Raw genomic sequence first — 13,559 nt, forward strand, 5'->3', positions numbered from 1 at the left:
TGCAGAATATTGATACGGGAATAAAAGAAGAGGCGGAGAGCGAGCGCGAGCGGCGAGCGCGCGGCTCTAGCACGAGGGATATAGAACGAGAAAGCTTGGCCGCCGCCGGTCGTGCTTCGCCGGCTCTCCTCCGCACTGCTGCTATATTTCTCTGGGCGGGCCCGTGGCCACCCCGTGGCATCCCACACCGTAACATTTTGGTGGCAGCGGTGGGATCATGCCGCTCACCCGCTCCCTGAATCAAGCACCCGACGTGTCAGACGACAGGAGTCCACCACCAGCCGATAGCGCCAACGACGCGGCGGCCGGCGCCGCTAGACCTAGGCGCTCGGAGAGGCTCGGCTCTTCGCAGCAGCCGTACGCCGGTGTTGAGCGCCTCCTGGATACAGTCACCCAACGGATGGACGCATGGGAGGCCCGTCTGACTGCCCAGGCTGGGGAGATGGAAGCTCTCCGGCGCGAACTCCGTCGCCTGGTGCCAGCCGAGCCGAGCACAGGTCAGGTGCCTTTGGGCGTCCCCGCCGCCGCTGTTTACGGCTCTGCCGTCGCTGGGCCTGCGGTCGTGGCCGCCAATGGCGTGCTCGGCGCGGGTGCGTCCTCGCCGCAGTGTTCGTTGGACGTTGTGGAATTGCCCACATTTGAAGGCACCATCTCGTGGGATGCTTACCGCATCCAGCTGGACGGTATTACGGCGGCGAGAGGCTGGGACGAGCAAATGAAGGCATGGATGCTCGTTGCAAAACTGAGGGGCCGCGCCACCGAGCTGCTGCAGAACGTGCCGCCCGACCAGCTGGGCTCTTACACTGTTCTGGCGGGCCTCCTCGCCGACCACTATGGTGCCTCAGGTCAACCCCGTGTGCAGTACCACCGCCTGCGAGCCCGCCGTCAAGAGCCCGGGGAGACGTACCAGGACCTCGCCGCCGCCATTGAGCGCCTGGCTCTGCAGTCGCTGCCGGGAGCGCCTCAGAACGCCGTGGCCCTGGTCGGCACCGAGGCGTTTGTCGACGCCATCCGACTCCCCGAGGTGCAGCGCTTGGTCCGCTCTGGCCGTCCTGATTCCGTCCGCGCCGCCATGGCGCTCGCCATCGAGGCGGAATTGACTTTGCTGGCCACGCTGGGGGTCGCCACCGTCTGCCGAGCGCAGCGTCCGGGTGCAGGCTCCTCGGTCCGCAGCCCCAACTGCGGCCTCTATCCGACGCCTGCGTAACGACGTCCGCATGACCTGCTTTCGCTGCGGCCTGCGGGGACACTACGCGAGGGACTGTGCCGGCCCTCCAACGTCGGGAAACGATTTGGCGGAACTCCGGGGGCACCGTTCCGCCGAATAAAGTCCGTCCCCACACTCCTTCGTTCTCCGCGTCCCCTCCTTTCGTCGGCTCCGATTACCACTGATGCTCCTTACGTGCTCGTCGACGTCGCCCTGCTTGACCGGCACGTAAAGGCCTTGGTTGACACTGGAGCGGCTGTCAATGTACTGCACAAATCGTTTGTTGCTAACGCGCCCCACCTGCTTCTGCCAGCCGCCAAAACCCGGCTCTTAGCTTTTAACGGCACCCCTGTGGAGCAAGTCAGACGTGTCGTCGTCAACCTGACAGCACTCGGAAATACCATCTCCACCGAGTTTGTTGTCGCAGACAGCCCTATTTGGCCAGTGGTCCTCGGGTGCGGGTGGTGCCAGCAAGCCGGAGTCGTCCTTAATTTTACTAGAACCAAACCACGGGTGAGCCGAACTCTCTGTGGGCCGGGCTGGCTTAGCCGGGTTTCCAGCCTCGGTGTCGCCCTGTGGCAGTCCCTGGTGTCGGCGACCAAGCGTGCCTCAGCATCTCTGCGTGACCTCGCGACGAAGTGGCCGTGTCGAGTCAAGCCGTTCGACGTCACTACCGTGACTGTGGCGTCCGCCGTGACCCTGCCACCGGGTGCGGCAACGTGGGTGTATGCCAAGCTTGACAGTCCGGTCACAGCAGACGTGCTGTTCGAACCCATCCGGTGTTCAGCTCCAGCCCGTCAGATGACCTCCCCTCGAAGCCTTCTGCCTGTGCTCAAAGGAGAGGCCCACGTATTTATACTCAACATCAGCAGCGTACCTCTCGCGCTGACTCCCGGCACGCAATTGGGTACAGCCTCAGTTTTGGACCCCGGGTCACCAGTGGCGTCTCTGCAACCTGAAGCCCCGCCTCGCCACCCTCCAGCGCCGGCGATCCTATCATGGGAAGAATTTAACTTTGGACCCAGCCTGACCTGCGCGGAGCTCGCCTCTCTGAAGACCTTGCTGCTCGAGCATCGCAGTTGCCTTGCTCTCAGTGCCGGTGAACTCGGGTGCACTTCCTGGGCTCAACACCGGATCAACACCGAAAACCGCGGGCCCGTTCATCACCAACCTCGCCGTGTAGCGCCAGCCGAACGGAGAGTCATCCAGCAGCACGTGTGCGACATGCTTGACCAGGGAATCATTGCCCCTTCTTGTAGCCCTTGGTCCTCCCCTGTCGTCCTTGTGCGCAAGAAGGATGGAACACTCCGCTTCTGCGTTGACTATCGGAAGCTAAATGCTATTACTAATTGCGACGTGTACCCGCTGCCTCGCCTCCACGATGCGCTTGACCGCCTGAAGGGGGCCCGTTATTTTTCCACGCTCGATCTGCTCTCGGGCTACTGGCAGGTGCCTGTTCACCCCGATGATGCGGAAAAGACGGCTTTCGTGACTCCCGACGGCCTTTACCAGTTCAACCGTATGCCCTTCGGTCTCTCGAACGCTCCAGCCACCTTCCAGCGTCTCATGGACCGAGTCTTAGGCCATTTGAAGTGGACTATGGCATTGGTCTACCTGGATGACGTAATTGTCTACGCGGCTACATTTGAAGAACACCAGAGACGCCTCAAACTCGTCCTCGAAGCCCTTACCTCTGCTGGGCTTCGCTTAAAACCAAAAAAATGTTTCTTCGGTTTCGCGGAGGTGACGTACTTGGGTCACGTTGTGAGCCGGCATGGCATCCGTCCCGACCCTGAAAAGCTAAAAGCGCTTACAGCTTACGAAGCTCCCACCACCGCCAAGGAGCTCAAAAGTTTCCTTGGATTTGCTTCGTATTTCCGTCGTTTCATTCCGGACTTTGCCAAGCGCAGCGCTCCATTGACCGCCCTGCTGAAGAAGAATGCACCGTGGAGTTGGACGCAGGCCCAACAGCTCGCGTTTCTTGACGTCAAGCACACCCTCCTCGAGCCTCCTACATTGGCCCATTACGACGAATCGGCCCCCATCGTCCTCCACACGGATGCCAGCCAAGATGGGCTCGGCGCTGTCCTCCTGCAAGAAGACGAGTCTGGTGACCACAAAGTCCTAGCTTATGCCAGCCGCCAGCTTTCCGACGTTGAGCGCCGCCGCCACTCTTCAGAACTCGAGTGCCTCGCCGTTGTCTGGGCCGTCGAGAAGTTCCGTCCCTACCTGTACGGCCGTCACTTCACCATAGTCACGGACAATAGCGCTCTCACTTGGCTGCAGTCCGCCAAACATTTGAATGCCAAGATTGCACGCGGGTCCCTGCAACTTCAAGAGTACAATTTCACAATAGTGCATCGGCGCGGCTCTGCCCATCAAGATGCCGATTTCCTTTCTCGCCACCCTTGTTCCGTGACGGCTTTGACGGACCTGAGGACTGCACAAACGCAAGATCCCGCCATTGCTGCCATAATCCACTCTCTTGGCACCGCCGCCGGCGCAGGCCTCCGCCAACTACGCCGGGTCTATCGAATGAAGGACGACCTCTTGTGTCATGTGAAGCGGCTCCGTGGTCGACCACCCGTCTGGTTGCCAGTTGTGCCGGCAACACTGCGGTCGCAAATCTTGCGCGGCTTACACGACGCTCCCACGGCTGGTCACCTTGGTCGCGGCAAGACCTACGCACGAGTGTCGGAGGGCTTTTGGTGGCCTAATATGTCCAGAGATGTCAAGGAACACGTGGCGTCCTGCCAGACATGCCAGTACAGAAAACCGTCCACAGGTGTAACCAAGCCACCCCCGCAGGCTTTTTCGCCACCAAGTTCACCTTTCGAGCTGGTTGGACTGGATCATTTGGGCCCGTTTCCGAAGACTCGTGCCGGCAACCGGTATGTTCTGGTTGCGATCGACTACTTCTCCAAGTGGGTCGAAGCACTGCCCGTTCCAGACACGTCGTGCGCTCATGCCGTCGCGTTTGTGGAACAGCATCTCGTTCTTCGGCACGGTGTTCCCCGGTGCCTCATCACGGACCGTGGGAGCTGCTTTATGTCCCATGAATTCGAGCGAGCCCTCCGCTCCTTCGGCATTGCGCATTCCACTACATCCGTCAATCATCCGCAGTGCAATGGCCTCGTGGAGCGTGTTAACCGTACCCTCACGGATATACTCGCATCCTACGTCGCTCCGTCCCACACAAACTGGGATCGTTTTGTTTCTGCTGCAGCTTTTGTAGTCAACACTGCAGCGCAAGAAACAACGCATGTGACGCCGTTCTCAGTCGTCTATGGCAGAACGCCCTCCATCCCTCTCGACGCGCAGTTGGGCCTTCCCCATCCTACTGCGTCATCAACTGAATCTGCTCAACGACTTCATTCCGCCCGCGTCGACGCCCAGCGCAACCTCCTCACGGCTCACGCGCGTGTGCAAGCGGCCAACGCGGCAGCACCACCACATCCCCCCTTCCGGCCCGGTGACTTGGTCCTCGTTCGCCGCACCATCCGTGCGACTGGCCGTGCCGCAAAGCTCTTGCCCCGATACCGCGGCCCTTACCGTGTCGTTGCCCGACTCGGCCCCGTGACATACCGCCTCGAAGACCTGCCAGAGCATCGACCATGCGGTGTGCACCACATTTTCCCAGAGCATGTTTCAAACATGAAGCGATATGTCTACGGCGCCTGCGGTGACTCCGACTTAGCTACCGGGTCCTCATCAGTGCCGTCGTCGCCTGCTGGCTCCATGCTTTCCCACGCAATGCAGTCCCATAAACGGATCGCCGCTCAATATGCATAAAACTCCCTGAAGTTAGCCTAACCGGTGTGGGACCTTCTTCGGCGACTGCAGACACCTTCGCCCAGCTCACACACTTCGAATTCAACGAAGAGTGTGACCGTTTCCTATCTGCGAGCCCACATTGCATCGCCCCAGGAAACCCTGCATCAAAGCACGGCCTGACTTCTCCGCCCCCCCGCCCCCCCCCCCCCCCCCCGGTGGAAAGGTGATACGGGAATAAAAGAAGAGGCGGAGAGCGAGCGCGAGCGGCGAGCGCGCGGCTCTAGCACGAGGGATATAGAACGAGAAAGCTTGGCCGCCGCCGGTCGTGCTTCGCCGGCTCTCCTCCGTATTGCTGCTATATTTCTCTGGGCGGGCCCGTGGCCACCCCGTGGCATCCCACACCGTAACAATATGTATGCGCTTTTTATAATTGCAATGCAGCGATTGTAGTATTTCAAGTCTTTTTGTTAACGTAGTTTGAATGTCTGCGATTTCTTTAGTGAATATCTTGTATTTGGAATCATTTTTGCTAGCGCTTAGTGAACACACGAGACAAAGAACACAACTACACAGGACAGACGCTAGCCACTAGCCAAGCTGCTATGGGTCCTATCAAGTTTTGATGTATTGGTTTCACAAAATGGAATGATGTTCATGATGACGATGGTGATGATGCAAAATGTAGTTAGCGAGGTTTTCGAATATACGTCAAAGAAGTTGTTCAGCATTTTGAAGGCAAACTTTGTGCAGCTTGTCTTTGAAGCGCTACATGCTTCCATTATGATGCGCACTTTTAGGAAAGCATGCAGCGACAAAAGCTTTGCTGGTGGAATTGCTATTTATTGGCACAAATTTTCTTCTCCCTTTTTAATCAGTGTAATCCGCTAAGAAGAGGACAGGACTGCAATCCAGGCTGTCTCTGTAATCCACAAGCGAACCGCATCACAAGGGGAATGTGCACCCACCCTGCTGACATGGCGCCTCATTATCTTCACCGTCGGCCTCCGGGCGGCCAGCGGGGTCACAGAGCACCAGAGGTAGCTGGATAGGCTGCTGCTGCAGATTGCCGCTTTGAATAAACGCAGACGAAGTTCTTGGCCGATTCTTTCATTTGCACGCGGGCAACGCTACGAGGCATACGATATATGTTGGTTTAAGAACAATCTATGCTAACGCTTCCTCTCTTCCACTGCAAACAAGTTGTGCAACCATATAGTGAATCATGGAACCTATGGCGAAGTAGGAATTTTGGTTTGTCTTTTATGCATGAATGCAATGTTCATCAACATTGTTACGTTCCTCACAGCCTGATTCGCTTTTGGACGTTAAACCTCATAAATGCAAAACAATCATCGACATTTTCGTATAATATTTTCCGCAATCCTCCTTCTCTGCTTCTGTCTGCACCACTTCAAAAGCACAGCAAATGAACTATATAAGACGGAAGTCCAAGAAACAGGTATACGTACGAAAAAGCCTTTTGGAACGGCTCGTTTAGAGTCACTGTATCGCGCTCCTCGCGTAGCGTGTCCGCACGCTGACTTTGTTGGCACTGGCCGCCGCATACTTGACGAGCTCCGGCTGCTACTTAAGGGAAGCAAAAGGAGCGCTACAGAAGTTTCAGTCTTTGTGGGAATCAAGTCTAAGTCTGTTTGGTATGCAACAGAGATTGCGTTAAAGCTCGGTTTTATAGAGAAGTCCCCATGCAAAAAAAAAAACGAGTCGGCGCTGGCTGGTGGTCGCCGCACCGAAGAATAGTTACCTTCAGCAAACAGTGTACCGTGTTACCGCTACCGTTACCTGAGTGCCGGGAGCCCGTGCGTCGTCACAGCGCAGACGCAGATCATCTTGAGGGCGCCAGATGGCGCCGAGTACAGATAGGCCTGTCGCATCGGCACCAATCAGGGCGTGCACACATGGTACTCCAATAACTGAAATGGTAACACGGTACGTTAAAGATTTCGAATATCTCTGGCCGGGTAGAGAAGAAAAAGACTGCGGAGACTAGAGGAGAGAACTAAAGTCTAAGGAGAGAACAGAATCCTAACACAACGTTAGGATTCTTATAACGTCATCTACATCACGCTCCTTAACACTTAAGTCACTCGCCTATAAATCTTTCGTTAGGCCAAAGTTGTAATTCGCATCACCAGTTTGAAATCCTCATCGAGCTTGTCTCATTAACTCTCTTGAGTCCTTTCAAAATCCCGCGGCCAGTTTTATTCACGCATCCTATGCTTATGACATTAGCATTTCCGCCTTGAAAACGACATCCGGTTTACCGTCCTTATTACTCCGTCGTACTTCCAGCTTATCTTTATTTCACAAAATCTTCATTAGCCCCATGGGCACCACTCCTTATATTCTTCCTCCCCCAGCACACACATCGCTTCGCACCAGCCATCACTTTGATGTGGCCTGCCGACTCTTGCGCACTGTCACCTTTGCCAATTCCCTGCACAGCTGCGGACTGGAACAGCCTTCCAGGCGACATTGCCACCATCACTTGCTCATTGAAGTTCAATGAATATGTAAAAAATTATGTGCAATTATAAGAATCCTTTTTTATTGTTAGTTCCCACCCCTTATTTATTACCCCAGTCATGGGGCCTTTAAGGAAATAAAATAAAATGAGAGGATTGCCATGTGAGCAAGGTACGCATGGTGATTTTCTCGCCCTCTACAGCATCCTTCGCTCTTCAACAACGTGGTGGGCGTGCCCAAGAGGAACCCGAACCTTGTTCCTTTTGGATGTTGCATTAGCCCATATTTTGTGCGCGTGCCTCGCCCATCGCTTTGTTGTTCCACTCATAGCATACACTGCCTATTTTTCTTTTACAATTAGCATATCATTTAGACTTAGACTCTGGGTTTCAAATCTTTAGCCTCCCGCAAGGCGCGATAAAGGTATCGCGTAAGAAGTCATTTGCTGGAACTGCTCTTTCCCCCAAAAACACTAATCCATTATCATTTTAGGACCCATAGGCATCTAGATCTACAGCCACCGTTATACTTCAACATTGTTCAAGTTTGTTGTTCTCGGTACATGCCCATATCATTCCTTTGTAGTAGTAGCACACTGCTTTTGCTTTTAGCAACTGGTCCCTCATGTATCAGACGAAGTTGAAGGCCCTATGTCACCTTTATTTTTTTGATGTCCTATTCGGATTACAGAGCAGTGACCATATATTGGACATTCCTTCTGAGAGTCATCAGCTTGATGGCGAGAAAAGAAATGAAAACAGTGGCTGTGGCTCAACACAGCTGAGCCACGATATACACAGAAAGGTCAGTTAAGCAAGGTTAGACAAGAATAAGGTTTGGTTCATCTTTATAATTCCAAGACTTTGGCGAGAGTAAATTGTATCAACGAGAGCAAATTGTTTCAGCGAGAACCAATCACGTGATGCATCACGTGCCACAAGTGCAACAGCGAGCGTCTAGAGCAGCGGTCGGCGCAGCGGCAGACGCAAGTGCCAAGCGCAAGAGCGAATCACGTGACACATCACATGCCACAGCTGGTGAAGAGGAGAGGCCTAGGAGCAGCCATCTCAGCGGCGGACGAGACTGCCAAGCGCGCAGCTATGGCGTCGATGAAAAAAATCGAGGCACCTGCCACACGTGATCTTGCACACGCGATGCGCCCCCCTTTAGAGGTAAAACCTAACAAATCTAAGAGCCAGGTGACCTTCAGGCTGAGCATGGGACGAGTAGACGTTTTCGCTCAAAAATTTTTTGCTGGTAGCATTGCTTTATTATAGCATTATAGCGTTGCTTTCTTCGTCGTCTTGTGACATCCTCGGGAGCAATGGAGACTCGTTCGCCCTTGGCTGACGTCAGGTTGCCATGCAGTGCATCAAAATAATCTGGGCGAAAGCGCTCGCTTATTTATTTGTGAGAAAGAGCAGCCAGCAGTTCTTGTTGTCGCTGTTTAACATATGCATCCACGCCACTTTGTTCAGTTGGCCACTGATACACTGCTGATCTTCGCGAAATTTTTTCGGGGATCTAGACACACCGCGCAAAGAAATCAAACCGTGCAGACTCCACACAGTGTAGATTCAGTGCCGTACAGAATTATTCCCCAGCACCTCTGAAATTTCGTGCCTGCAACAGCTATTTCACGTTCTCCGACGCGTTAGATGTTGGAGGGCTCTGATGCTTCCTGTCCACCGGTGCCAAATTCCGCGCGATGCACCACGGATCTAACACTCGATATACGGTCAGAAAATAAGCATTTAAGAAGTTTACAGTGAATCTGATCCCGACAAAACAATGGTGGCCGCAAAAAAAAGAGGTCAAGTAATAAATACTGGAGCCGCTCAGTGCTTGTCAGCAAAATCGTCACGCAAAATATGTCATACTGCCCGAGATCAGCCGTTATGTCAGCACCATTGAGCAAATACGCACAGCTTATTGAGTCGCTGTATCTGGAAATCAAATAGCGGTTATTGCCTCAGTGTCTCCTAGCCCTGGAGTGTGGTAAGGGGAAGAAAGTTGAGTGGTCGAGGAAAATCAAGCTGCCCCTAGACAGCTACGCAGTTCGCCAGGATTGGTCTGCATAGGATGGCCTGCGTCATTGCGTCGTTTTGTGCACGTAGCTATCTTATTCGAAACTTTTTCTATCGGAAGAAGTTGTGGACCCAAAGTGTACTTGCTCTAATGGACGAATGAGTGCCCAGTGCATCTTTGGGAACCACATGTACCGAAATTTCAACGCACAGTTCCTGAAAAGAGGCGACGTAGGGATGAAGGATATGGACGCTTTAAGTCCGAGCGAAGCCAGTGGCGATGTGTTTCTGTGTGAGTGTGCGTTTATGACAGCGAACAAGTGAGGTGGTCTATGTGGTCTTTTGGGTTTTTTTTTTTTTGTCTTAGGATACAAGCTTTTCACTTTCAAGACAGTCAGATTTGAGTCAGATTTGAGCAGTATAAGATGTCGATAATGAAGGATAAACCGCCTCCCCGCACCGCCATCTGCCGCCAGGCTCAGGTGAGGGGGCTCAGGTGAGGTGAAGAGGCCTTATCCTGGCAGCAGACTTAGTAGGCTACTGCGGCTGCCACTGATGATGGTGATAATTTGTACCAAAAGCTGGTTGTCATGAAGACGTTTTGTTGCTTAAGTCTCGCGTTTGTGAGCAACAATTCAGCTTGCTTAAGGCTTAACGTCACTGGAAACTATCATAGATATTCGCTTCTTCATGCGTTATTCGACCAAACGACGTAGAGAGTTGCGCAAGCGCGAGCGGCCTCGGATAGTGTGGGATAGGAAACTTTTGATACTTTGCTGAAAACTGATTAAAAGAATTTTGTATAGAGACAGCTTCACAATTAAGGGCGTTTTAGACAACTATGAGCGTCTAAGTATGAGATTGATTGGATGCGTATTGATAAGGCATAATTCTTCTCAAATTATGTGCTTTGCATTGACAGCAAAATATATATTAATAAACAGGCCGGTTATCTCTGTGCAGGGGCTTGCTGATGTAGTACCGGAACCCTACCCTGAGCCCGGTAGGCATTTTCTTATATCCCATCGCATTTATGATTTCTTTCCAATTTTTTTTTCTTTCGAAGGTTAAAAAAGTTTGCTTCATTTAGTTTACTATAGCCCAGCAACTCCACAAAAAGGATATAGACAAAGAGCATATAGGAACAAATCGGGCGGTATATTGCTGTTTTGTCAATCTTATATTGTCACTTTCGTGCGCGCGCCAACCAGGGGCGCCAGAGTTAACCAAATCCTACACAGACAGCCTTCTTGAATATCTTAAAAATGTGTAGTGTTGAGGCTTAAATGTTCACATATTTTAGTACTGTGTGGAGTCCATAGAAACGTGGAATCCGTGCCTAGTTTTCTGATTATGTGCAATGGTCATGTCGCTCATATGGAAAATATAAGCTGATAGTTGCGGAGGATTTCTGCCTTCTAGGCATTGGTGGGAACTACTTGCAATGAGGCGCAGATTCTTCGTATAATGTCAATATTACGTTTACAATTTTGAGGTACACTTAAGCTCCGCTATAAAGATATGACAGGATTCCGTAATAGGTTCATTCCAATATTTGCGGAAGGTAAATATCTAGTTTGCATTCATAGGTTCCTTGTAGTCCACATGCGCATCCTGTCGCAGTGGTACAGCGGTTAAGCAATGCGCCATGATCTGCGATGACAGGCACTCCAAGTGATGGGCCTTGCGTGGCTTAGATTGCTCTCTCCGAGCAACTAATCAATAATTTCACTGCCACCTGCCACGTTGGGCACCTTCCACACCATGCGGTGGGTAGGTTGTGACGATGCCGCAAGATCGCGTAATTGCGGTGGCCTACTTGCATTTTCGGTTAACCTCTGAGGACCACCTGCCAGAGGCTTGCTCGTCATTTTTCGCCCAGAACACCGAGGGCGACAACGCGAGACAGAATTTTCTAGAGAGCGAGCTTTTAACGCTATCGCGTTAATATCAAGCATCATAATAGAGAGTTTAGCATCTACAGCGTGGTACGCGATACGCTACCGTGGTCCGATTACGCGCCACCTTTGAGCTCGCATTGATTGATCCCGACTCGGCCGGCATGCATGCTGCTTGCAGGCACGTGGCGCCATCTAGTACAATGAGGACGATTTGCTTACACAAACTGTCCTGATCAAAGCTAATAACGGTAACGTGTCGTGGATCGCGCTGTGCTACACCTCTTAAACAACCTCGCTCAGATTGCCTGCAACCCGACACGTGTAGGCAAACGTTCTACTTGTCTCTTTTTTTGTGATTTCTCCGTGTCGCTGTCTCCATGCATATGAAGCGCCGGTCTATTCGCCTTATGTAGTGATAAAATGGTGTCAGTATTTTTTCATCATCATCATCATTAACCTGTCTGAGCCCACTGGAGAACAAATGTCTCACTCATATCTATCCATTGCCTTTGTCCTGTACTAGCTGCTGCCACCTTACACCCGTAATCTTAACCTCACCCGCCCATATAAATTTCTGCCATCTCTTGCTATGCTTGCCTTCTCCTAGAATAAAGTCCGTTACCCTTTAATGACCATCAGTTATCTTGATTTCGCATTGATGCCCAGCCCAAGCCTATTTATTCTTGATTTGGAATTTTTAACGCGATGGCATTAGGCAGCACGTGTCGCAGAAAATCCGGCGTCACCGTAGGCGTCGTTGTGCAAAAATGCAGGAAATATCCATTGAGAAGATACCTAGGAGGCAGATGGGCCACCTAGGTCACGTGAAATTGCGGCATCATCAGAGTCATTTGAATTTTAAGTGAACTGCAAATCGTGGCGGGTGGCCGTTAAGTTAACGATTCACCACTCGGAAAAAGCTTTTGTTGTTTACCTGGTTAGTCTTTATCTTTTTGTAGTGCAGCAACATTCTTTCAATCAAGAGCAACTTGGGTTACACAATGACCACCGGTGGCAGCACCTGCCGTCGCAGGGCAGTGGCTTATCACTTAACCTCTGCACCACTGCGCCAGGAGTGGCATGAAGACTTCCAATGGTCTATGATTGAAAAGAAGAGAATAACCAATTAAGTATGTATGGGCATAGACCAATTACGCTATCGCATCATACCCTTAATACAGAGCTTAAGTGTCCCCTCTATTTTGTTTTTACTTGCTCCCAAATGCAACAAAAACAGGCCATGGATAAAACCGTCAAGGATTTCGAGTGTTCTAATGTTGCTGCCATTTTAGATTACGTTCAATCTGACTAGTTTCTGACGGTGATTATGCGGTTCTTTGGAACAAGTTTAAGAATGTATGTCTTTTTTCCTTGTACCTGTTAAGGCGATGAAACCAGTCCAATCTACACCATAGTTGAAGTAGGGTATATTCCCTTTAAAACGAGAGGCCAAACATCGGCGACAGAAAGAGCATTCTATGCTTTCAGCGATATTCGCACAACTTTTTCGGATGCCGCCGAACATGCGAAGTCTTTTTATTTGATTACAAAGTGTTATTCCTTATGATCCGCAAGGCTTTTAGAACTATATGAACATAAGCAAAAGCTTGTGAAGCCTTTATTTCATGACAATGCAGTTTAACTAATAGCGAGGGTGTAGCATATTTTCATAATATTTTCTTGAAGCCTTTAGGACCGCCATTTCTTACAATCTCCCTGCATTTCCCCAATTTTACTTGTTTGGCCTTACATGTAGGGGTACATAACAAGGTCCATAGGTTAGAGTAAATCTTCACTGAAACCTGACGGTAAAGCAAGTGCACTGCTTCTGAGTTTCGCTTATTCAATACGCAAGTTACTTGTTAAGCGTTTATTAGATTAGAATCCATGCTTCACGAATAGAATACAGCTCGTTTTTTGCCCGTTTTTGTCCAACTTGTACCGTATATTGTATTATGTTCTTTTATATTGATGGAGCATATCGTGTCTAACAGCATTGCTTAATTTATTGAAAAAAGCAATACCTCGTCGCAATACCAGAATGGCATTAGGGAAGGATTTTACATGCAACTTAGTTTGTCAGCGTATTACATTTAATGCTTCCGTTATAGGTCGTGCTGGACAGGCAGACTTTATTCTCTTATACTTTAATTAGGCATTCGACCT

At 51.1% G+C, this 13,559-nt stretch overlaps 1 long non-coding RNA gene across 4 annotated transcripts in view; it reads left to right on the plus strand.

Moving 5' to 3' along the window:
• Positions 1-6,078, plus strand: part of LOC144107057 (uncharacterized) — a 74,881-nt gene extending 68,803 nt beyond the window's left edge. For all 4 annotated transcript variants that reach the window (XR_013309207.1, XR_013309204.1, XR_013309205.1 and 1 more), the window contains one exon: positions 5,857-6,078. This is a non-coding gene — a long non-coding RNA (uncharacterized LOC144107057). The remainder of the gene's footprint in view (positions 1-5,856) is intronic.
• Positions 6,079-13,559: the final 7,481 nt, after the last annotated feature.

This window comes from Amblyomma americanum, chromosome 10, assembly GCF_052857255.1.
Source record: "Amblyomma americanum isolate KBUSLIRL-KWMA chromosome 10, ASM5285725v1, whole genome shotgun sequence".
NCBI classification, from domain to species: Eukaryota; Metazoa; Arthropoda; class Arachnida; order Ixodida; family Ixodidae; genus Amblyomma; species Amblyomma americanum.